Source organism: Diabrotica virgifera, chromosome 2 (genome assembly GCF_917563875.1).
Source record: "Diabrotica virgifera virgifera chromosome 2, PGI_DIABVI_V3a".
In the NCBI taxonomy this organism is placed as follows: Eukaryota; Metazoa; Arthropoda; class Insecta; order Coleoptera; family Chrysomelidae; genus Diabrotica; species Diabrotica virgifera.
Genome location: NC_065444.1, coordinates 118,851,367 through 118,873,775, shown reverse-complemented (window position 1 = coordinate 118,873,775; position 22,409 = coordinate 118,851,367). Strand labels below are relative to the sequence as shown.

General features: G+C 32.5%; 1 protein-coding gene across 2 annotated transcripts in view; it reads right to left on the bottom strand.

Annotated features, from left to right (window-relative positions):
* The window catches only part of LOC114330181 (CUGBP Elav-like family member 1), a 1,522,900-nt gene that overhangs the window by 20,664 nt on the left and 1,479,827 nt on the right, over positions 1 to 22,409 (bottom strand). The gene's annotated exons all lie outside the window — the stretch shown is intronic.

Sequence of the window (22,409 nt, the reverse complement as noted above, 5' to 3'; positions counted from 1 at the left end):
CTTTAAAACCAGTTGAGGTATGCAAATGAAATTTGGTGGGTTTTAAGAAGTAGTTATTGCACATTTTTTGGCATATAATTAAGATTGTTATATTGACCATTGGCGTGCATACGGGTACCCGCATGGTGAATATTAAATTCTTAATTTTGTGTCAAAAAATCGGCAATAACTATCTCTTAAAACCTACCAAATTTCATTTGCATATCTCAACTGTTTTTAGAGCAATAAATAAATCGTTAGTTTGTAAGAAAAAATTCAACATCCCGTATCTCGGAAACGAAACATTTGCAAACATACGTTTATAAAGCAAACTGTCATTATTTTTTCATGCAGAATTACCCCTTAAAGTTTGTCCCACTTATTTAGAAACACCGTGTATTGATGAAGAACATGTCTAGTTGTTAAAGTGCCTAACTTTTTTATTATCCAACATAAATGAATTAATCAAAAAAGAGAATGCTAAGAAAACCTGAGGCTATAGTTGGGATTTAATTTCAGAATTTTATAAGTTCTAGAATATTCCACAGCGTGATATGAATTTTGAGAAAAAAGCACAGTTTGATTAGTACACCCGGTATACAATATAAATCTACCTGTTTAGCAACAATATTATTACAGCAATATTGTTACAGAATCAGGCTATAACGTTTTAAAAAATCACTTAAATCGGCAACAGGTTTAGGAAATACGAGACTTCAAAAATGACCAAATTTTTAGGTGGGCCGATTTCTATGCACGTAAGTTTATTAACGAAATCTCATTACTACTAAAAACAGATATAGTCGGTTCGCTAAACTCAGACACAACTACTGGCTAGTGGTTTTAGTCGGTAATTTTTTTGTTTTTCAACTATTTGGTAATTATTAACTATTTAATAATTATTTTTTTGCCAATTTTACCAAATTGGCCAAATTACTTACTAAAATCACTAGCCAGTTGTGTCTGAGTTTAGCGAACCGATTAAATTAAGAATTCTTTTTAAAAAAATTAATATTCCATAATTAAAACTGCTAATTCGCTACAATACTTTGGACGCTACACATGTATTTTTTTTATTAAGGTTTTAATTTTAAATTTAAGGTTAATTTTAAATAAATGGATGTAACAGAGTAATTCTTAAGCGTAACGAATAACTTTCGTAAAATATCCATAAGGGAACATGGAGTAGCCCTCATGGGAATACAGTAAATCAAATCGACCACGTAGTGGTCGACGCACGACATTTCAGTGGCATAATAGACGTACGTGCAAGACGCGGGGCAAACATAGACTCGGACCACTACCTAGTCCAAACGAAAGCTAGAATCTCCAATGTAAAGAAAGAGGAGTTAAAGAGGAAATGTTTAACGTAGAAGCGTTAAAAACCTACGATAGCCAAGAAATTTGAGGAAAGTCTGGAACTTGAGCTAGAGGACTGTACAGGTGATATAGTTGAAGATGTTGATGATTATTGGTGGTGATGTAGAACCATATTGGAAGAGGTAGCAACTGAGGTGCTGGGAAGGCAAAAGAGTAAAACAATAGGGTCGGACTGGTACGATAAGGAATGTGCACAAACAACACAAAGAAAAAAATCAAGCATATGCAAGGCTCCAAGCACGAAGAACGAGACAAGTAGAATAAGAGTATAGGCAGCTGAGACGAGACGAAAAAAGAATACTGAAAAGAAAGAAGAAGGAGCAAATAGAAAACCAACTGAAAGAACTAGAAGAAGTATAACACACAAATGAAAACGCGAAAATTTTACAAGAATATTAACCAGACCAGAAAGGAATTCAAACCTAGACTATCAGTGGTTAGAAACAGAACAGGAGAAATAATTGGTAATTAGGACGATATACTAGAAAGTTTGGCAGATAATTTTGGGGGTAGACTAAATATAAGAAGGGAGATAAGGTTGCAAGAAGCAGAAATACAGCTCGAAGACACGGACGACGAAAGAGAGAAAGATAACACCCAAACAGAGAAAAAAAAACAAAGCTCCTGGATCAGATGGCATACCTGCTAAACTTTTAAAACATGACGCAAAAAGAATGTGTGTGTAATTTGTACGCACGTAAGAAGTTATACTTCTATTATAATATAATTTCAACGAAATAAATATACCTACTTAACAGTTACAGTACAAAAAATTAACAATAATTACCAAAAATGAACCAAAACGTAACAATGCCAAATATTAAAAAAAAGAAAAAAATATGAATCGTCCTGGATTTGAACCCGCAATCTCGCGATTTTTTGATCTCTGGTCCAATGCTCTACCAACAAGGCCATCAAGCCGCATGCTACTTACCTTTCAGATATACATAATTATACATCACGGTGACAAGTGAAATATAAAAATAGATGTTTTATTATTTTACGCCCAAGGAAGACAAATCCAAAGACACAAAATTATAATAAAAAACCTTTTAAACCACCTTTTTCAAATTGCGCAAGTTGTATTATTAATATTAATGTTAATAAATGAAATATAAGTATTTTGACGTTTCACAATTTGACAATTCACTTTTAACTGCAGTGCCTTAAAATTTTTAAAGCACTAGTGCCTTAAAGTAGCATTTTTAACGCTCCTATGGAGTCCTAAAAATTGCATTTTTAACACGTTTGTAGAAAAATATATTTAAAAACACTAATATATTCTTTCCACACCTTCTCTGGACTGATACATACATAAATTAAAACATTTTGAAGTATAACTTCAAAAATATAATATGAAAACTATTTAAAAAGGCAGTATAACTATTAACTAACCTTTGTTGTTTCTCTTCCCACAAATTTTAAAACGCAACAACCATACATAACCAAACCGTCAACCGTCCAAACCACAGCTGCGCTAGACCTGCCATATTGGATAATTCTTGACATGTCATTTGAACATCCAATCAGAACAAAGTTATAATGCGCATGCGCCGGGATCGTATGTTTTAACATATAAAAATTCACCCTCATATCGCGCGTAAAGAAGTATAAGTTCAAAAATCTGACTTCTATTAGTATAAGTAGGCTAGTAGAACTGATTTGGAAGCAGGTGAAACTACCAAAAGACTGGAACGTGGGTATAATTGTACCTATTCACAAAAAAGGATACCAAACAGTTTGTAATAACTATAGAGGCATTACCCTGCTAAACGTGACCTACAAAATATTGACCTATATTCTTTACGATCAAATGTCGGTATATTACAAATACCAGTGTGGGTTTCTCAAAGAAAAGTCTACTATCCATCAAATATTCCTTCTAAGACAAGCTTTGGAAAAAACGTATTATGGGTATGGAATTGATACTCACCATTTGTTTGTGGATTTTACATGTGCCTATGATAGTGTAGACAGAAACGCATTATATAAAGCCATGGTAGAATTTAATATCCCAATACACTTAGTGAGGTTTCTCCCATCTCAACAGGACTTTGACAGGGAGATAGCCTATTGTGCCCTATATTCAACATTGCCCTAGAGAAAGCTATTAGAGAATCTGGAATAACAAAAGGGACCATTACTAATAAGAGTGTACAAATATATACTACCGTATGCAGATGATATTGATATCATTGCAGGAAGACAGGCGGACCTGGTTCAATCGTTCACGGCATTGAAAGCAGCAGCAAAAAGAATGGGGCTACAAGTTAACACTAATAAAACTAAGTATATGAAGGTCACAAATAATAGTCAAGTAGCAAAACCTGAAGATCTAACGGTTGGAACATTATATTTTCGAAGGAGTAAGAGAGTTCGTATATACAAATCAACGAAAGTAGTAATACTAGGTTGTTCAATAAGTTTTGCGGTTCGATATGAATGAGCTTTGCTACCAGCATAATTTCTTTAGGTTATGTTGGTAGACTCTTCATATAAACGTGTGTGAAGATGCATGCCAATCTGTCAATTAATTATTTGTTTACCCATTCATTATTGACGTGTCACACTATTTATCAAAATGGAATCAATCAAGTATCGTGCAGTGATTGAATTTTTATTTTTGGAAGGTTTAAAAGCAAAGGAAATTTATGAACGAATGTTGAAAGTGTATAAGGACTCTTCCCCTTCAATTAGTACAGTACAAAGATGGGTTGCTGAATTTAAACGTGGTCGTACAAGCCTAGCAGACGATCCACGTCAAGGACGTCCAAAAACAGTAACAACCCAAGAAATCGTGGAAAAAATACAGGATATGGTATTGGAAAATCGTCGAGTGACTGAAAGAGATTTATATATAATTTATATATTTATATATAATATATAATTTATATATAATAGTAGAAGCCCTAGGGATCTCATTGGGTAGTATAAGCAATATCTTGACTGAAGTATTGGGTTTCAGAAAACTGTGTTCACAATGGGTGCCACATTCTCTAACAACGGAACAAAAACACATTCGAATGCGACTTTCTCAGCAGCATTTAGAGAGTTTTCGAAAGGATAAAGTAGATTTTGTGCATCGATTCATCACTATGGATGAGACTTGGGTCTATCACCATTATCCTGAATCAAAACACGAGGCTAAAGAGTGGGGTGAACCTGGTTCTTCGGCTCCAAAACGAGTTCGCGTCCACAAATCGGTTAAGAAGAATCAGTTTTTTGGGAAGCAAGAGAAATTTTGTTTATGGATAACTTGCAAACTGGTAAAACAATAAATTCTGAATATTATTGTAACCTCTTAGACCAACTGAAGGAAAAAATTTGTGAAAAAATACCTGGTTTGCAGAAGAAAAAAATCCTCTTTCATCAGGATAATGCACCGTGTCATATGAGCATTTTAACAATGGCTAAAATCCATGAATTAAAGTTCGAATTGTTGGAGCATCCACCTTATTCAGCAGATTTGGCCCCTAGTAGTTTCCATCTATTTCTGTACTTAAAAAAATTCATGCGTGGAAAGCGTTTTTCATCAAACGATGAAGGCATAGCAGCTGTGGAAGCCTATTTTGCAACCCTTCCAGATTCTCACTTTAGGGATGGAATTTGTAAATTGGAATCTCGTTGGACCAAGTGTATTGATGTTCAGGGAGACTATACTGAATAATAAAGTGTATTTCAAGTCATAAAATTGTGTTTTTCTTATCGAACCGCAAAACTTATTGAACAACCTAGTATACAGTAACAGACGTATATATCAACAAATAGAGTGTACTATGGATAAAAGAAACTTTTCACATCAAAGATAGTCACAAAAAGAACAAAATATTGATATCCAGAACTCTAATCAAACCCTCCCCCCCCCCCCCCATCACCCATCTTTTCGTCATACCCGAAAGAAATGCACGCACTGAAACAGAAGTCGAAGAACAAATTATAAAAGGAAGGAAATAATTGGTGCACTAAATTCGGTACTCTGATCAAAAATTATCTCTAAACAGAAAAAATATAACTATGTAACAGCATTTTTAAAACGTTGTTCTTTATGGATGCAAGACCTGGCAACTCACTAAGAGAACGGAACAAAAACTCCTTGTTCTGGAAATGGATTTTTGGCGCACATAAGCAGGTATATCCAGAAGTACGCACTAAACAAATGAAAGAATAAGATAATTCATGGACAGAACAACCATCATCATACAAGAAATACAGCAAAAGAGCTTATGGGTCATTCCACAAATATACGACTGTTTTGGTTTATCGCGACAACGAATATTTTAGTGTGCAACATAAGAAGTACGAAAGTAAATCGCTGTGATAATTATTCCAATAAGCAACAATGTAATTTGCAATTTACTTTCGTTCTTCATATTTTGCACAGTAAAATATTCGTTGTCGAGATATTTCAAAACAGTCGTATATTCGTGGAATAGGGTATATTTGATACGGATATGTACAGATAATGACAGACCATCGTGTACCTGAGCGAAAAAAAAGGAGACCGAAAACAACATGGCTTTATTGAGTCCAGAAGGAAATGTCAGAGAGAGTACGACTAGAAGATTATACCTAGATGGATAGTGACTGGATACGGAACAGGAAGACGCAGGATGCTATAAACTGGATATTATATAAATATATTTTCTCAGTTTATTAGCTATGCTGTGACATAAATATATCAATAAACAATCAAATACTTTTCCTGCAGAATTTTCGGTCTCGTACCCAAGGTCTTTTTTAAAAAAGGAGGCTGCTATTTGTGTTTTGTTATTGCAATGTACATACACTAAGCATCAAAATTACCGCACCACCTTAAAAATGGGACATTTTTGATGTCTCGTATTTCCTAAACCTGTTGTCCGAATTGAGTGATTTTTTTAGTATATTATAACTTTATTCTTCAAGAATATCGATGTATTAATATTATTGCTAAACAGGTAAGTGTCATTGTATACCGGGTGTAACAATGATAGTGTGTTTTTTCCTCAAAGTTTGGAACACCCTGTGGAATATTCTAGCGTATATAAAATATTGAAATTAATACTCAACTATAGCCTTAGGCTTTCTTAATATTTCGCTTTTTGATTTATTTGATTATGTTGGATAATAAAAAAGTTAGATACTTTAACAACTAGCAATGTTCTTCATCAATACATGGTGTTTCTAAATAAGTGCGACAAACTTTAAGGGGTAATTCTGCATGAAAAAATAAGAACCGTTTACTTTATAAACAAGTGTTCGCAAATGCTTCGTTTCCGAGATACGGGATGTTGAATTTTTTCTTACAAACTGACGATTTATTTATTGCTCTAAAACCGGTTGAGATATGAAAATGAAATTTAGTAGGTTTTAAGAGGTAGTATTGCGCATTTTTTGAGGTACAACTAAGAATTTTATATTCACTATTGGCGCGCATACGGGTCATATTACCCGTATGCACGTCAATGGTGAATATAAAATTCTTAATTGTATGCCAAAAATTGCCCAATAACTACCTCTTAAAACCTACCAAATTTCATTTGCATATCCCAACCGGTTTTAGAGCAATAAATATATCGTCAGTTTGTAAGAAAAAATTCAACATCCCGTATCTCGGAAACGAAGCATTTGCAAGCATATGTTTATAAAGCTAACGGTCATTACTTTTCATGCAGAATTACCCCTTAAAGTTTGTCGCACTTATTTAGAAACACCCTGTGTTGATGAAAAACGTTGCTAGTTGTTAAAGTACCTAACTTTTTTATTATCCAACATAAGCGAATGAGTCAAAAAGCAAAATTTAAGGTTACAGTTGAGTTTTAATTTCAATATTTTATATACGCTACAATATTCCACAGGGTGTTCCAAACTTTGAGGAAAAAGCACACTATCATTGTTACAGCCGGTATACAATGACACTTATCTGTTTAGCAACAACATAGTCTAGGCGCCAAATAGAGGCCATCGTGTCCTTTTCAATTCTGATGGACAAACTTAACGGTTTCTTATGGATTTTTGGCTGTTGATTACGAATTTCGAGGGTGGAATTCGATCCAAGTGGTCAAAAAATTGTTATAAACAATTTAATTGTTTATAAATTTTTTATAAGGCTCTGGCTGATAAACTAAAAGAGATAAAAAAGAATGTTTCAAATAAAATCTTTTCGTTAATAAAAAACGAAGAAAAAAACGTTTACTAAACTTAAATCCAACAATTAGAACTCAAGATATTGTAAAATATTTGTGCACAATGCAAATTGCAGATTTCAAAATAAGTATTTTTCGAAGCTTTATCGATCGTAACTCGGCTTCTACGCATGCAAATGAGCCTTAGAAGGTTTCATTTTAAAGTCTAATGAAAATGCTTCCAAACAAAATTTGTTAAATTACTGTCTTCACTGGTTTTAAAGTTATATCCGTTTGAAGTTAAAATTTTCTTAAAAAAATTGTACATTAAATTGTTTATAAGGGTTTCAAGCAATTTTGAGCTATAAACATTTATACTTTAATTAACAATAATGATAGAAGAACTCAAAAGAAACATTTTGATCTATTTAAAATGTTCGTAAGTTTATTTTTGTATTTTTCGACGATTTATCGATTTACAGCTCAAATTTACTTGAAGCCTTTATAAACAAATTAATGTACAATTTTTTTAAGAAAATTATAAATTTAAACTGGTATAACTTTAAAACAAATGAAGTTGAAGTAATTTAACAAACTTTGTTTTTAAGCCTATTAATGAAGCTTTAAAACGAGATCTAGAGCTTATTTGCATGCGTAGAAGCTGAGTTACGATCGATAAAGTTTCGAAAAATGCTTATTTTGCAATTTGCAATTTGCATTGTGCACTAATTTTACATTATCTTGAGATCTAACTGTTGGATTTAAGTTTAGTAAACGGTTTTTTCTTTGTTTTTTGTTAATGAACAAATTTTATTTAAAATATTCTTTTTTATCTCTTTTAGTTTATGAGCCAGAGCCTTATAAAACATAACAATTTTTTGACCACTCGGATCGAAATCCAGCCTCGAAATTCGTAATCAGCAGCCAAAAATCCATAAAAAACCGTTGAGTTTGTCCATCAGAATTGAAAAGGACATGGTGACCCCTTTGGCGCCTAGACTAATATTACTACACCGATATTCTTGAAGAATAAAGCTATAATATATTAAAAAAATTACTAAAATCGGACAACAAGTTTAGGAAATATGAGACATTAAAAATGTCTCATTTTTAAGGTGGTGCGTTAATTTTGACGCTTAGTGTATTTTCTCAGTTAGTATGTACTCAAATCAAAGTGAAAATCTGTCTCAATAAAGATTATTAGCTATGCTGTGACATAAATATAGCAATAAACAATCAAATACTTTTTCTGCAGAATTTTCGGTCTCGTACCCAAGGTCTTTTTAAAAAAAGGAGGCTGCTTTTTGTGTTTTGTTATTGCAATGTATGTATCTCTTGGCCCATATACTATACTGTTAATATTTGTTTTAGTTGTTCATTTACGAAACAGCTATGTACATTTTTGGGCCAATCAATTTGGCACTTCGACATTTATTGAGAGTTTGTATGTGTCCGCTCTTTTATTGAATTGCGATATTTTTTATTTATTTTTAGCGTTTTGATCAATTTTATGGAATGTAGGACACATATTTTAGTGTAGATGTGTATGTTGGTTGTCAATAGCATCCGGAATAATACTGTAGTGGATTTGCAATCCGCTGCTGTAAATATCTATTTGTTTAGATTGGTGGGTTTTGATCAAGAAAATCGTTGATATATCGGGAGAGTGATGTTTTTAATTACTGGTCATTGTTCAGTAAAGCGAATGGAAAATAACGGACATATTAAACAAGGGCCAGATAAAAACGACGCCAGATTATTTCGGAATTTGTTGACAACAATACAAAAACATTAATGTTAGCAAGGTTCTGAAACTGTTTTCTTGTGGCATGTTTAATTCGGAATTATATTTATATGGGATTGAGCCACACTTGTTGGTTCTTCTTCTTCTTTTAGTGTCAATTCATTTCGAATATTCGCGATCATTCTGGCTATAATTATTTTATTAACTGATGCTTTAAATATATTAGTTGTTGTTGTGGAGAACCATTTCCTCAGATTCTTTAACCATGATATTCTTCTTCTCCCAATTCCTCGTTTTCCGAATACTTTACCTTGAAGGATTACTTTCAGTAATCTGTATTTAGTGCCGTTTCTCATTATGTGTCCGAGATATTCTAACTTTCTCCTTTTAATGGTATACATCACCTCCCTTTCTTTGCACACTCTTCGTAATACGGTCTCGTTGGTTATCTTGTCCGTTCATGATATCCTTAGGATTCGCCTGTATAGCCACATCTCGAAGGCTTTAAGTTTTTTCTCCATTGCTTCAGTGAGTGTCAAGGATTCAACTCCGTAATACAATATTGAGATGATATAACATCGTAGGAGCCTTATTTTTATCTCCAGGTTAAGAGTTTGGCCATGTTATTGAATGCACTCCTAGCCTTCTCTATTCTACATTTGATTTCTTGTGAGTGATCCCATTGTTCGTTTACTATTGTTCCAAGATAGTTATAATGTTTTACTCGATCCACTGGTGTATTATTGATAAGTAGTTGTGCGTCTCTAATTTTATTTCTGTTGATGATCATAAACTTAATTTTTGATATATTTACTTGAAGTCCAAATCTTTCATTTACTTCATTTACTTTGTTTATTAGTTACTGTAAACTGTTCAAACTGTCTGCAAAAATAACGGTGTCGTCAGCATAGCGGATGTTGTTTAGGCGTTCTTCATTTAGAAGTATTCCATGTTCGCAATTTTCCTAAGCTTCACTAAATATTTTCTCTGAATATAGATTAAATAATAACGGTGAAAGTATACAACCTTGTCTAACGCCTCGTAGAATCTGGATCGCTTCCGTTGGTTCACCTCCAAGATTCGTTCTTATTGTGGCTGATTGGTTCCAGTACAAATTTTGTATTATATGTCGGTATTTATCATCCATTTGGGCTTTTGTTAGAACATCCATCATTTTTCGGTGTTGAACTGTATCAAATGCTTTTTGGTAGTCCACAAAGCAGGTGTAAATATCGCAAGTCATATCTCTGCATCTTTGAAATAAAACCTGTGGACTAAACAGTGCATCTCTTGTACCTACACCTTTCATGAATTAAAATTGTGTGTCCTGTATTCTCTCTTCGCATAGCTTGTATATTCTACGATGTATAATTTTAAGAAAAAGTTTTAATATATGGCTGTTTCTTTGGTTAGGTAATAAATTCTGAAACTAGCCAATCTTTTAAGATATTGCCTGTGTCATAGATATTATTGAAGATTTTACATAGTATATATTCGTAAAGATTCATCATCAAGAAGTTTAAGAAATTCAGACTGTACTCCCTCTCATCAAAAAATAAATTTCGTATGTAATTTTTCCAGGTATTATTGATATTCTCTTTGTCCACGATTATCTCTCCACTGTCATTAACAAGTTTACTTATTCTTCTGTTTTTACATTTGCCTGTAATTTCTCGTACCTTCTTATTCACGTTAAAGTCGTCGTATTTACTTTGCAGAATTTCGATTTCTTGGCATTTTTTCTCCAGTTCTTTCTGTTTGGCTTCTCTGATCTTTCTCTGTGTCTCTCGCTGTAATGTTTTATACATGGAGTTATCGTTCTTGTTTTTCCTTCTTTCTTCCATTATTGCAGAATCTCTGTCGTCGAATCCATGTCTTATTCTTACCTTCTTCGTTCTTCATAAAATTGTCTTAAATGTCGTCTATCGTTTTATTAAGGGATTCTATCTTATGTATCTTCTGTGCTTTCCGTTGTATTATCGATTTCTTTGAATTTTCTATTTAATGTTTTGTTGACTATTTCTTTTACTTCGCTACATTTCAGTTTTCTCACGTCATGTTTTTTACAGTTTTTGCGCGTATTTTCTTTAACTTGGGTTCTATACACGCCTACTAAAGGATTGTGGTCAGATTGAATATCAGCGCCTGGGTAGGTTTTAACACTGTTGAAACTAGTTTTGTTGAAACTCCAACTAGTGTTGTTGAAACACCAACAACAACTTGTTGGTTGGTGTAATGAAATTTAAATTTCTTAATTAACTACACTTTCCACTCCGAAAATCGTTCTCAAAATGAAAAAGGAAATAAGTTTGAAAATTCTGTGAAATTTCATAACCTGATCTTCTTGGGTTATTTGTACTTTTCATCAGAATGAAATTATGGTCTCGATCTTACGGACTCTAGAAATCCGTGGCTTTAAAACATTGTTTGAAATGATGTTACTGCCTTAAAGATATCAAATTATGTTTCTTTTTGTGTGTTATTTTGTGTTTATTTGTGTGTGTAATCTGCATCGTAGATGTGATTGATGAAAAATTAAAAAAAATTACATACCCCACCCCTAGGTCTCTGTGCTCGCTGTGAATATCTTGGTTGCGGATATACCAAGGTGCACGAATAATGCACATCAATACTTAATTCGGAAAATCTGGATTAATTTAATATTAGTTTTTGTTGGTACAACACTACAGTTGGATGCCATACGTCCACTTAGGTTTTAGAATCTGGTTGTAAAGTAAAAACTTGTTATGAATTAATAAGGCTGATTGTCTTTTCAGAAGCCAATACATCTTTTTGAATCTGATACCAATTCTTCCCGTTTTTTCTTTAGGTAAGCCTTCCAGTTCAGCTTTGTATCTAGGGTTAACATAGATATTTGGCTGTATTAGCATATGGAATTTCATGTTCGTTTATATGTACATTGTACATTATTGTGTTCTTCACGTTTATTAGTAAATTCTATATGTACCGATGTACCTTCATTTAGGAAGATTTTCCACTTTCTGGTCCAGTTATGGAATTTATTGACTGCATTTTGTAGACTAATAGTTGAGTCTGTATTATCTTTACCAACTGCCAGAATGGCAGTGTCATAGGAGAAAGTAGCTACATTGTTGTCTTCTAACTCTGGTAGGTTATATGTGAAAAGTAAATAGGGAACCGGCCCCCACTACGCTGCGGAACTCCCGTTTTAATTTCGTTGAGGCTTGAATAAGCATTATTTTGTTTGACCCTGAAATGTCTGTCAGATCGATATGATTTTATTATCTCACAATAGTGCTTGGGTAATACAAATCTCAATTTTCGATGTAGTCCTTCATACCATACCCTATCAAATGCTTGAGGTACATCCAGGGAACCAACAGAAAAGACTTTTTTCTTCTACAGTATTTTCTATTACGAACATTTGTTTAAGAAAGTAGAACGACCAATTTGTGATGAGTGTGGTTCACCCCGTACAGTGAAACAGTAGGTACTAGTGGAACAGTGCGAGAAGTTCAATCGTCACAGAATTAAAGATCATTTAGCAGTCATTCGAAGGTTGAGAATTGGACATACACGATACACACACGAATATTTAATGAAGTCTGAGCCGAAGCCGAATCTCCAGACCTGCTTTCGTGTTTTAAGCGTGAAACACATCCTTAGGGCAAAACCAAACGAACCACGCTGGAGCGCTACTCTGTGGATCCACAAAAGTAGTTTTCGATGATTAACCGTGGGTTCTTATTGACGTGGACGTTACACCCCAGACAAGCGACTGTGGCCGGCTACACTCGCTCGTCTGGGGTGTAACGTCCACTCTACATAAGAACCCACGGTAAATCATCGGAAAATATTTTTGTGGATCCACAGCGTAGCGCTGCAGCGTGGTCCGTTTGTTTTTGCCCTTACCGTGAGTTCTTATGTAGAGTAGACTTTACACCCCAGACGAGCGTCTGGGATGTAACGTCCACGTGGTCCGTTTGGTTTTGCCCTTAACCCCTTCGCGCCGGACCATCTTACGGCAAGTCGCTCCTGTATATGGATTCGTGAGCTTACCGTTATCGTTTAAAATACAGTATCACACTACAACTAATTAGAGTTAATTCAATACATAGGTAATAACATTATTTTAGAAATAAAACTGTTATTATTCAATATTTTATATCGGATTGAACAAAAATATCTTAAATTCGATGCAGACGGCTTAGCCGTCGTATAAACCGAACGCAAACAGATGATGCACCCGTGTGCACCCCCGTACGTAGCGGACAGCCAAGCTTGATGCACGGGGTGCATCACCGCATGGAAGGGATTAATGTTGTTTGTGTCTATGGCAATTGCAGCCGAGACACATAAATTTAATAATAATAAAAAAATATCGTTTACCAAACAGTCTTAATAGTCTAAGAAACGATATAAGGCCATCGGGACCGAGCTGTTTAATGGATAAAAATTATTGGATATGCTGTTAACAATTACAAAAAACAAGGGGTGCCCGATCTAATTTTGTTCTGACTGTAATTAATTGAGGCCATGAGATCCAGAGTTGCCTAACTGATAAAAACATTACTTTTTATAATCGAAGAAAACGATCAGAAGCTAACAATATCTGATTCTTTTAGTAAATGTATGTTGACCAAGAATCATTATTGGTCAACATAAAATTACTAAAACAATTGGACATTCATAGATTCTGATCATTTTCTTTGATTATGTAAAGTAATGGTCTTATCAGTTAGGCCACTCTGGCTCTCATGGCCTCAATTAATAATTAAAAGTGACATTTTTTTATAAAAAAATAATTTCGACCAGGGCAGATATTATTTCAGATTTTTTGGATCATTCTAAATTCTAAACAAAATAGGTCTTTCGTAATTTTTCTCGTAAGTTGATCATTTTCGAGTTATAAACTATTTAAAACTGAAAAAAGAACGAAAGGTGACGATTTTCAAGGCTCAAAAAAATAAGTGGAAAATATCATTTTCGAAATTACGAGATGCATAAATTCAAATTCAAACCTTATTCTATCAGTTCTTAATAAGTATTTTGGACCTCTTTCATTTTGAAATATTGTTTTTTAAGACTAAGTTTTCACTCTAATGGCATATAAAACAACATAATGCTATTCTACACCCCACCAAAATGAAAACAATGGGAACCTTCTCTGGTTACACCTCCGAGGCTTCTACAATATGCAAGCCATACGGATGCTGAGACTAAGGAAGATCAGGGAATTCTACAATTTACAATTCACGTCCCATCTGCTCAGCGCGGTAAAGTTCCAACGAGAATGGTTCCCTTCGTACTCCAATCAGAGTAAATGTAAATCAAAAATGATTGTTTTTTAGTTGTTAATGTCCGTCTTCCCATTAGAAGCCTTCCTCATTAACAATTAAAAAAAAAGTATATATTTTAGACTTCAACTTATTATGATAGGTAAAATCGAAGGACGCAGAGGAATTGGTAGAAAGCAGGCCCCTTGGTTGAAGAATATCAGGGAGTGAACAGGAATAAAGAAAGCAGAACAACTATTTAGAATAGATCGAGACAGAGACAGTTTCGCCGTGTTAATCGCCAACGTCAATGGGACTTGAGAGGGCACGTTAATAAGAAGATATATTTTAGAATAAAACATGGCAAAAATTCTTATTGGGACCGGATAGAAGGTTTGAAATTGAACTTCGACACTTGATGATTAAAAAAATAATATTTTTTTACTTGTGTGTTTTGAGCCTTGAAAATCGTCATCTTTCGTTCTTGTTTCAGTTACTACACGCGCTGATACGCCAGATATAAGAATTCTACTGCAAATATATTTAAAAATTTAATTTTTGACCTTGTTTATCTCTCTAACCTATCACTGGAATGTTCTTTACAATTTGGTTTTAGTTTCGTTATAATCGGAGTTCTGGGAAGATCGTAATTTATAATTTATTATTTTTTGTTTCCGGTGGTATACGCCACAATTATATTAATATAAGTCGTAATATAAGGACATATTTCAATTGTTTTTTAGTCATTATGGCACAAAATAAATTTTTCTTTATAAACAATACTTTTTCTCCTGTAAAAAATCACATTTCAAAAAAATTTTTATTAGCAATTTTATTTATCATGGAATCCAGTTATTCCATGATTCCAGTTATAAATCCCAATTGGCTTACTGAGAAGGAACTCCAAGTATTCACTGATGCCGAATAAGGTTTATAACAAACAACTAAGTGTATTTTTTCAAAAACAAATAAACAGATCCGCCGTTTTTAAGTGTATTATCTTGTGGCGTATAAAGTACGCCACGTGTGTAGTTATGTTATAACTTGATGCGCGGGTAGTTAAAGGTTAAATCGATTGTAACTCAAAAACGATCATAGAAAAACTATAAAAAATCCTTTTCTGTTTAAAATTATCCAAAAAAACAGAAATAATATCTGCCCAGGTCGATTTTTTTTAAAAACAGTCATTTTTTAATTATTAATTAATTATAGTCAGAACAAAGAAGATCGGGTATCCCATGTTTTTTGTAATTATTGTTAACACACTAATGCCCGGTTGCACCAACAGATCTTAAGCTTAAGTCGAGAATATCATAAGAATTAATATAATACAATTATAATATATTACAATAAGAATACCATAATATAATAATAGATATAATTGATAATAAGGTAAGAATCTAAAATTATGGTGCAACGTAAGTGATACTCAAGGAGGCCCTATCTATAAGTAGAGCTTAGCTAAGCTGGAGCTTAAGATCTCTTGGTGCAAGCCAGCATAAATTACATATCCAATAATTTGTATCCATTAAACAGCTCGGTTCCACCTAGGGTCCAAAGGACCTTATATCGGATCCTCTACTATAAAGACATTTTAATTTAAGTGGATAACCTACTTTTGTCTTTAAAAGACTAATTTATTATGCAAAGTGTAATTAACTGTTACCGTTCATCTAATAATCTTATTAGATTAAAGTAGATTTTTGTAAATATAAATATAACAATAAAAATTACTTTCTATAACCTATTATAAAAACTAAAAATAATTGTACTCATTACAATCATTTTATGGTTAGGGACTTTTTTTTTAATTTGTCTTATTCATACGACTTTCAAAATTACTTAAACCAAAAAAATTAGGTTTCCGTTCCCTTTATATAAAACCTGATATAATAAATTTATATAACCGACTTCAAATTTATCATTCTTATCTACACAGACATAAAAATGTCGCACGCGTATATTTCTTAAATCTGACATCTTCATTTTTTGGCCCAGGTAAATGAAAGTGACCCAGGGGTCTCCGAGAATGTGAAAAACATTCATCTGGAGACATGACATCCGACTGAGATAGTGTTGGAGCTCGAGACATTCGACTTCCGCTTTTTTTCGGGGTTGAAGTTGAAAAATCTGATAAGGAGCGATGATAGGATAGGAATGGCACGTGTTTTATTGTAGACGTACTCAGTGATTTTGGACAGAATAAAGAAAAGGAAGGAAAATCAGTGTTGGGATATGTTATATGCTTTTTTTTGGTATTTATTTCTGTTAAGCTAACTATAATTGAGGAACATATTATGTTATTATAATATTATTATCTAGATGGCTAAAATGTACCCATAATTAAATTAAAATATTTTAGATTTTAAAGGGGTGCCATTAAGTAAAAATTTAATATTATAATTTATTAAGTAATATAATAGGTATATTACTTATAGTAATATACATAATATTATTATATCTAAATATATAAACTGATTCAAAGAAATCCAATTCGGCTTACATTTTGTAAACATGTAAAAAATACAAAGAACTGTACTGAAATAATATGCAGCATAACATCTATGCGAAGTTAAATTTTTTAGGAGATCTGATTCAAGATATGATGAAGATGAAGAGTAAACTATTTTTTTTTCTGTAGCAAAATCGTATACTTACAAAAGTGTCTTTCAGTGAGAAAAAATGCATGTAAACTAAAGATAAATAATACTCCCTGTTAGTCCAGAAATGTGTAACTTGGTGTATTCAAGCACAAACCATGCTTTAAAATGTTTAAAATGATGTAGACTATGATTAAATAATGCAAACATTAAATACAGGGTGTTTGGTAAAGAATAGGCCATAGCTTAACCTTAAAATAGGCCGATTTAAGCAAACTTACCTTAGTACAAAGTTTATAATAACCGAGATACAGGGTTTCAAAGTTAAACTTTTTTTTATTTATTATTGAATATTTCCTGACAGGTACGAGATAACAACATGAAATTTGGTATGTGGGGGTTCTTTGTGTCGAGAAAACTAAATTCCGTACCAAATTCCACTCTGTATAATTATGACATTAAGATTTTTATTCTCCTATTAGTTTTACTTAAAAAAGGTATATTTCTTTCATCTCCCTAAACTCAACCGTTTTCGAGATAAACGCATTTTAAATCTGCGATACACCATCATTTTTAGCATAATATCATTGTAGTTACACCCGAAAAATAACTTAAAACCATAAAATTATCCAAAAATGTATCGCAAATTTCTTCAAATGGAATTTGCGATGCAATGACATAAATTTGAGAACTGGCACAATTATTATGGTTTTAAGTTATTTTTCGGGTGTAACTACAATGATATTATGTTAAAAATGATGGTGTATCGCAGATTTAAAATGCGTTTATCTCGAAAACGGTTGAGTTTAGGGAGATGAAAGAAGTATACCTTTTTTAAGTAAAACTAATAGGAGAATAAAAATTTTAATGTCAAAATTATACAGAGTGAGGGATAAAAAAATTGAACGTAATAAATAAGTGCTGAAAGGCGTATGTGGCGCCCTCTGGGCAATACATAATTTTTGGTAGAAAATTTGGTTTTCTCGACCCAAAGAACCCCCACATATCAAATTTTATGTTTAAGGCTATGTTTAATTGGCCTATTTTAGCCTCAGGAACCTGAGGTTAAGCTATGGCCCATTCTTTACCAAACACCCTGTATATCCGACAACGTAGCTGTTATTAACTGGCTTATACAGGGTGTTTCAAAAAAGTTAACACTGTCTCTAGGATAGGTAAAATACTGAAAAACAATTGGGGTTTGCTTAGTAAAAGACTTCTGTAACGCCATCCGTTTTCAAGATAAAAGGCATTGAAGAAAAAAAATATACACATTTTTTACCATTTTGCCGAAACTGCTGGTAACATTTTAATGGAATTTGGTATGTTTTTATGAGATAGTTATTGTGCATTTTTTGACATACAACTAAGAATATTAGGTATATCCATTATTGGCGCCAATAGGGGTAATGGTCTGAATAAAAAAAAATATTGCACCATTGAGATATTTTAAACTTAAAATCATTTTTAAATTCTTCGTTCAATTTTATGACAAAAAAATATATCTTCCCTTTTTTAATTTTTATCCAAAAAAATAAATCATCTTAACCCTTACAAAGTATTCGAAATAAGTTTCTATACATTCATATAGAAACTTAATTTGAATACTTTGAAAGCATTAAGATATTTTATTTTTTTTTGCATGAAAATGGCGCGTCCTATCAAAAAAAAAAGAAAGAGATTTTGTCACACATTTTTTGTACTATTTTTTTTTAACTCAGACCATTACCCGTATGCGCGCCAATGACGAATATAAAATTCTTAGTAGTTGTATGTCAAAAAATGAACAATAACTACCTTTTAAAACCTGCCAAATCTTATTACAATGTTGCCAGTAGTTTCGGCAAAATCTTAAAAAATGTGTAAAACTTTTTTTCTTCAATGCCTATTATCTTGAAAACGGATGGCGTTATAAAGTTTTTTTACTAATATACCCCAATTATTTTTCAGTTTTTTATCTATCCTAGAGATGGTGTTATCTTTTTGTGAAACACACTACCTACATTTCTGGTGGTATGATAAGTAACCCCATTCGCCGATTATGGCACTGAGAACTCAAAAAAAAACATTAGTTTTACAAAGTCTAACCTTTTTAGGCATACTTTTTAGACAAAGAAGGAAATTGACAGAAGGAAAAACTGTTGTTTCTCCAAGACAATACACCGGCTCACAACAGCGTTATGGTAATGGAAAAATACATAAGTTGGGCTTTGAATTGCTTTCTCATCAAACATATTCTAGTGATTTAGCCCCTCCGATTATTATGTCTTCCAAAGTCTACAGAGATGGCTCGTAAATAAAAAATCAGCTCAAACGAAAAGATAACTGACGAAAAGGCGTATTTTGCAGAGCTTCCAGATTCGTATTATTGGGACGGCATACATAATTTGGAAAATCTATGGAATCACTGTACTAAGCTAAAAGTAGACTAAATCGAATCAAATAAAAGAATTTTCTAGAAAATATGTTTTTGATTTCAAAGGAGATTACTAATCAGACCAACTACTATGTACAATGTATTTAGATTTTGGGAGAACTCATAATGAATAATAAGGAGTTGTGCAGTGGGGGATCCAGAAATTTTTTTTGAGGAGTGTCATGGATCTTGAGGGTGATTTAATTACTTTTCTCTGATGCAAGGTCACTTAGGTTTATCACCCCTAGGATAAGTGGGTTTTAAATTATTTTTTGGATGGGCCTAAATTTTTTTTGTTTAACTGCTCCCGGTTTTCCTTTTATAGGGTTATTGAATTAAAGAAAAGCTCCAGAGAAGCTTGAGACAGAAATTTGTAACATTTTTTTTATTTAGCTAATGCCTCGACAACTAATGGCCATTTACATGGTAGGTACGGTGAATTTTTGCAGTTACGTACCTAGTGTCATGTGTAGTGTGTGTGTTGAGTAAGTGCCTTGTTACTTTGCAAAGTCAACGTCATTGTCTTTGCAAAGAGACGCTAATTGTATCCGAACGTCTGCGGTCCATCCGGTGAAATTTGTAACATTAAAATGAATAAGCTATGTTTATATTACAACATACATCGCAATACAAGTACATATGCATAAAATATTTTTCTGTTTCAAACAATTTCATAATTGTTACTGATAAATAAACTAAATAATAAAAAAATATTACAAATAAGAGGATTGCTCTAAAGAATTTTACGAAAAAGCCAAATTAAAAATAAAATTTTTATAAAATAAATAAATGTTTATAAAATAGGGATTAGGTACGTGTATTTCGATTTTGATTTATCCAATACATTTGTTGCACATATACACAGAATTTGAGTGCAGATCGTAAAAATATATTCATCAAAACACATAAAATATTCTCCTAAAAGCATAATTTCAGAATGAATATTTTTTATATTTGTAAATTGATTATTGAGCAATATTTCCGCGTATTTTTATAGACTGAAAGATTGTACGATTATTTATAGAAGAAAGATTGTACGATGTGTGAATAGCCTGGAATAGTGGATCATCGTCTATTATAGTGTACTTCCAGTAACAACCAAAAAATACAATAATTTAAATACATAAAACAAATTCTTTTTTATAATAAAGAATATTAGGTCTGGATCCCGCGTATGAAAAAAAAGTTGATTAATAGCAAGCTGAAAATTTGTTAATACCTTAAGGGTGTCTAGTCGGATAAACTTTGATATATGGAAACACTGTAACAGGGGCAGTTTTAATTGTGGAACAGTTTAACAATTTGGAACGGTCAGACCACGAATACGACACATTTATTTTGTCCGACAGAACAGACTTAAACTCTCCGAACAGAGATTAAACTCTCATGCAAAAATCAGACTGCTATTTATCACCTGTCATAATTCCTGTCATTTGACATATTCGACATGTTCCACTCATTAAAACGCCCATTTGGTGATAAATAGCAGTCTGATTTTTGCATGAGAGTTTAATCTCTGTTCGGAGAGTTTAAGTCTGTTCTGTCGGACAAAATACATGTGCCGTTTTCGTGGTCTGACCGTTCCAAATTTTTAACCTGTTCCACAATTAAAACTGCCCCTGTTCCAATGTTCCCATATATCAAAGTTTGTCCGACTAGACACCCTTACGCTATTAACAAATTTTCAGCTTGCTATTAATCAACTTTTATTTCATACGCGGGATCCAGACCTATACAGGGTGAGTCATGAGGAACTATACATACTCCTACCTCGTATAGAGGCTCCTATGGGGAATAACAAATGACCATTAAAAAGTGTCTGCTCCCATTGTTTAATAATATACAGGGCGAGTTTCGCATTTTGACAGAAATTTGTATTCGTCATAATTTTTGAACGGTCAGATCGATGTGTCTCTTATTTTGGCCAATCGTTACACTATTACCACCTAATCAACGAATTTATTCAAACTAGAAAAAAATCAGGTCCGACTTTAAAAAAATTAATTCATTTGGGTCTTAGAAAAAATTTCACCCTGTATACGCTTTTTGAAAACTCTAATATGAATTTTACAAATTAGACAAATAGGAAATTAAAATGGCATATTTATTTTTTCCCCACACGATTACTTAATTTTTTATTAAAAAATCAAATTTGTCAAAATCGGAATTTTCTAAAAATGAAAAAAAAAATGAACTCACGGTTTAACTCGCTACAACTCTGTTCCATTTTAATATTTTTTTCTGAAATTTTTACAGCACACCTCTTACCATTATGAAGACTATGAAAATTGTTGTAGACTTTCAGTCTTCTTCTTGTAAACGTTGCAAACTTGTAAATCGCAAAAATTAGGAGGAAAATTTAAAATTTATCAATTTGATCACGTCTATGTTAAACAATAGAATCCAAAAGAAGTGTTATGGGAAGTTTTAGATCTAGACGTGTTATAGAAAAAAAAAAAATGGTAAAACTTTTAATTTTAAGAAAAACGTTGTTTTTGTAAATTAATTTTTGTAAAAAAAGTTAATTTTTTTAAATCTATGCAAAAACTTTGCCAAACTTTTTATGCATAGTCAAATTTGATTTTTTTAATAAAAAAATAAGTAATCGTGTGGGGAAAAATAAGTATGCCATTTTAATTGCCTATTTGTCTTATTTGTAAAATTCATATTAGAGTTTTCAAAAAACGTATACAAGGTGAAATTTTTTCTAAGACCCAAACAAACTAATTTTTTAAATCCGGGCCTGATTTTTTTCTAGTTTGAATAAATCAGTTGATTGGGTGATAACATACATTAAATATTTGTTCAAAAAAAATTCATTTTTGTAATAAAAGTTATTTTTTTTAAATCTATGGTTCACTTTACCAAACTTTTAATTATTCATAGTCAAATTTGATTTTTTTTATAAAAAATTAAGTAATCGTGTGG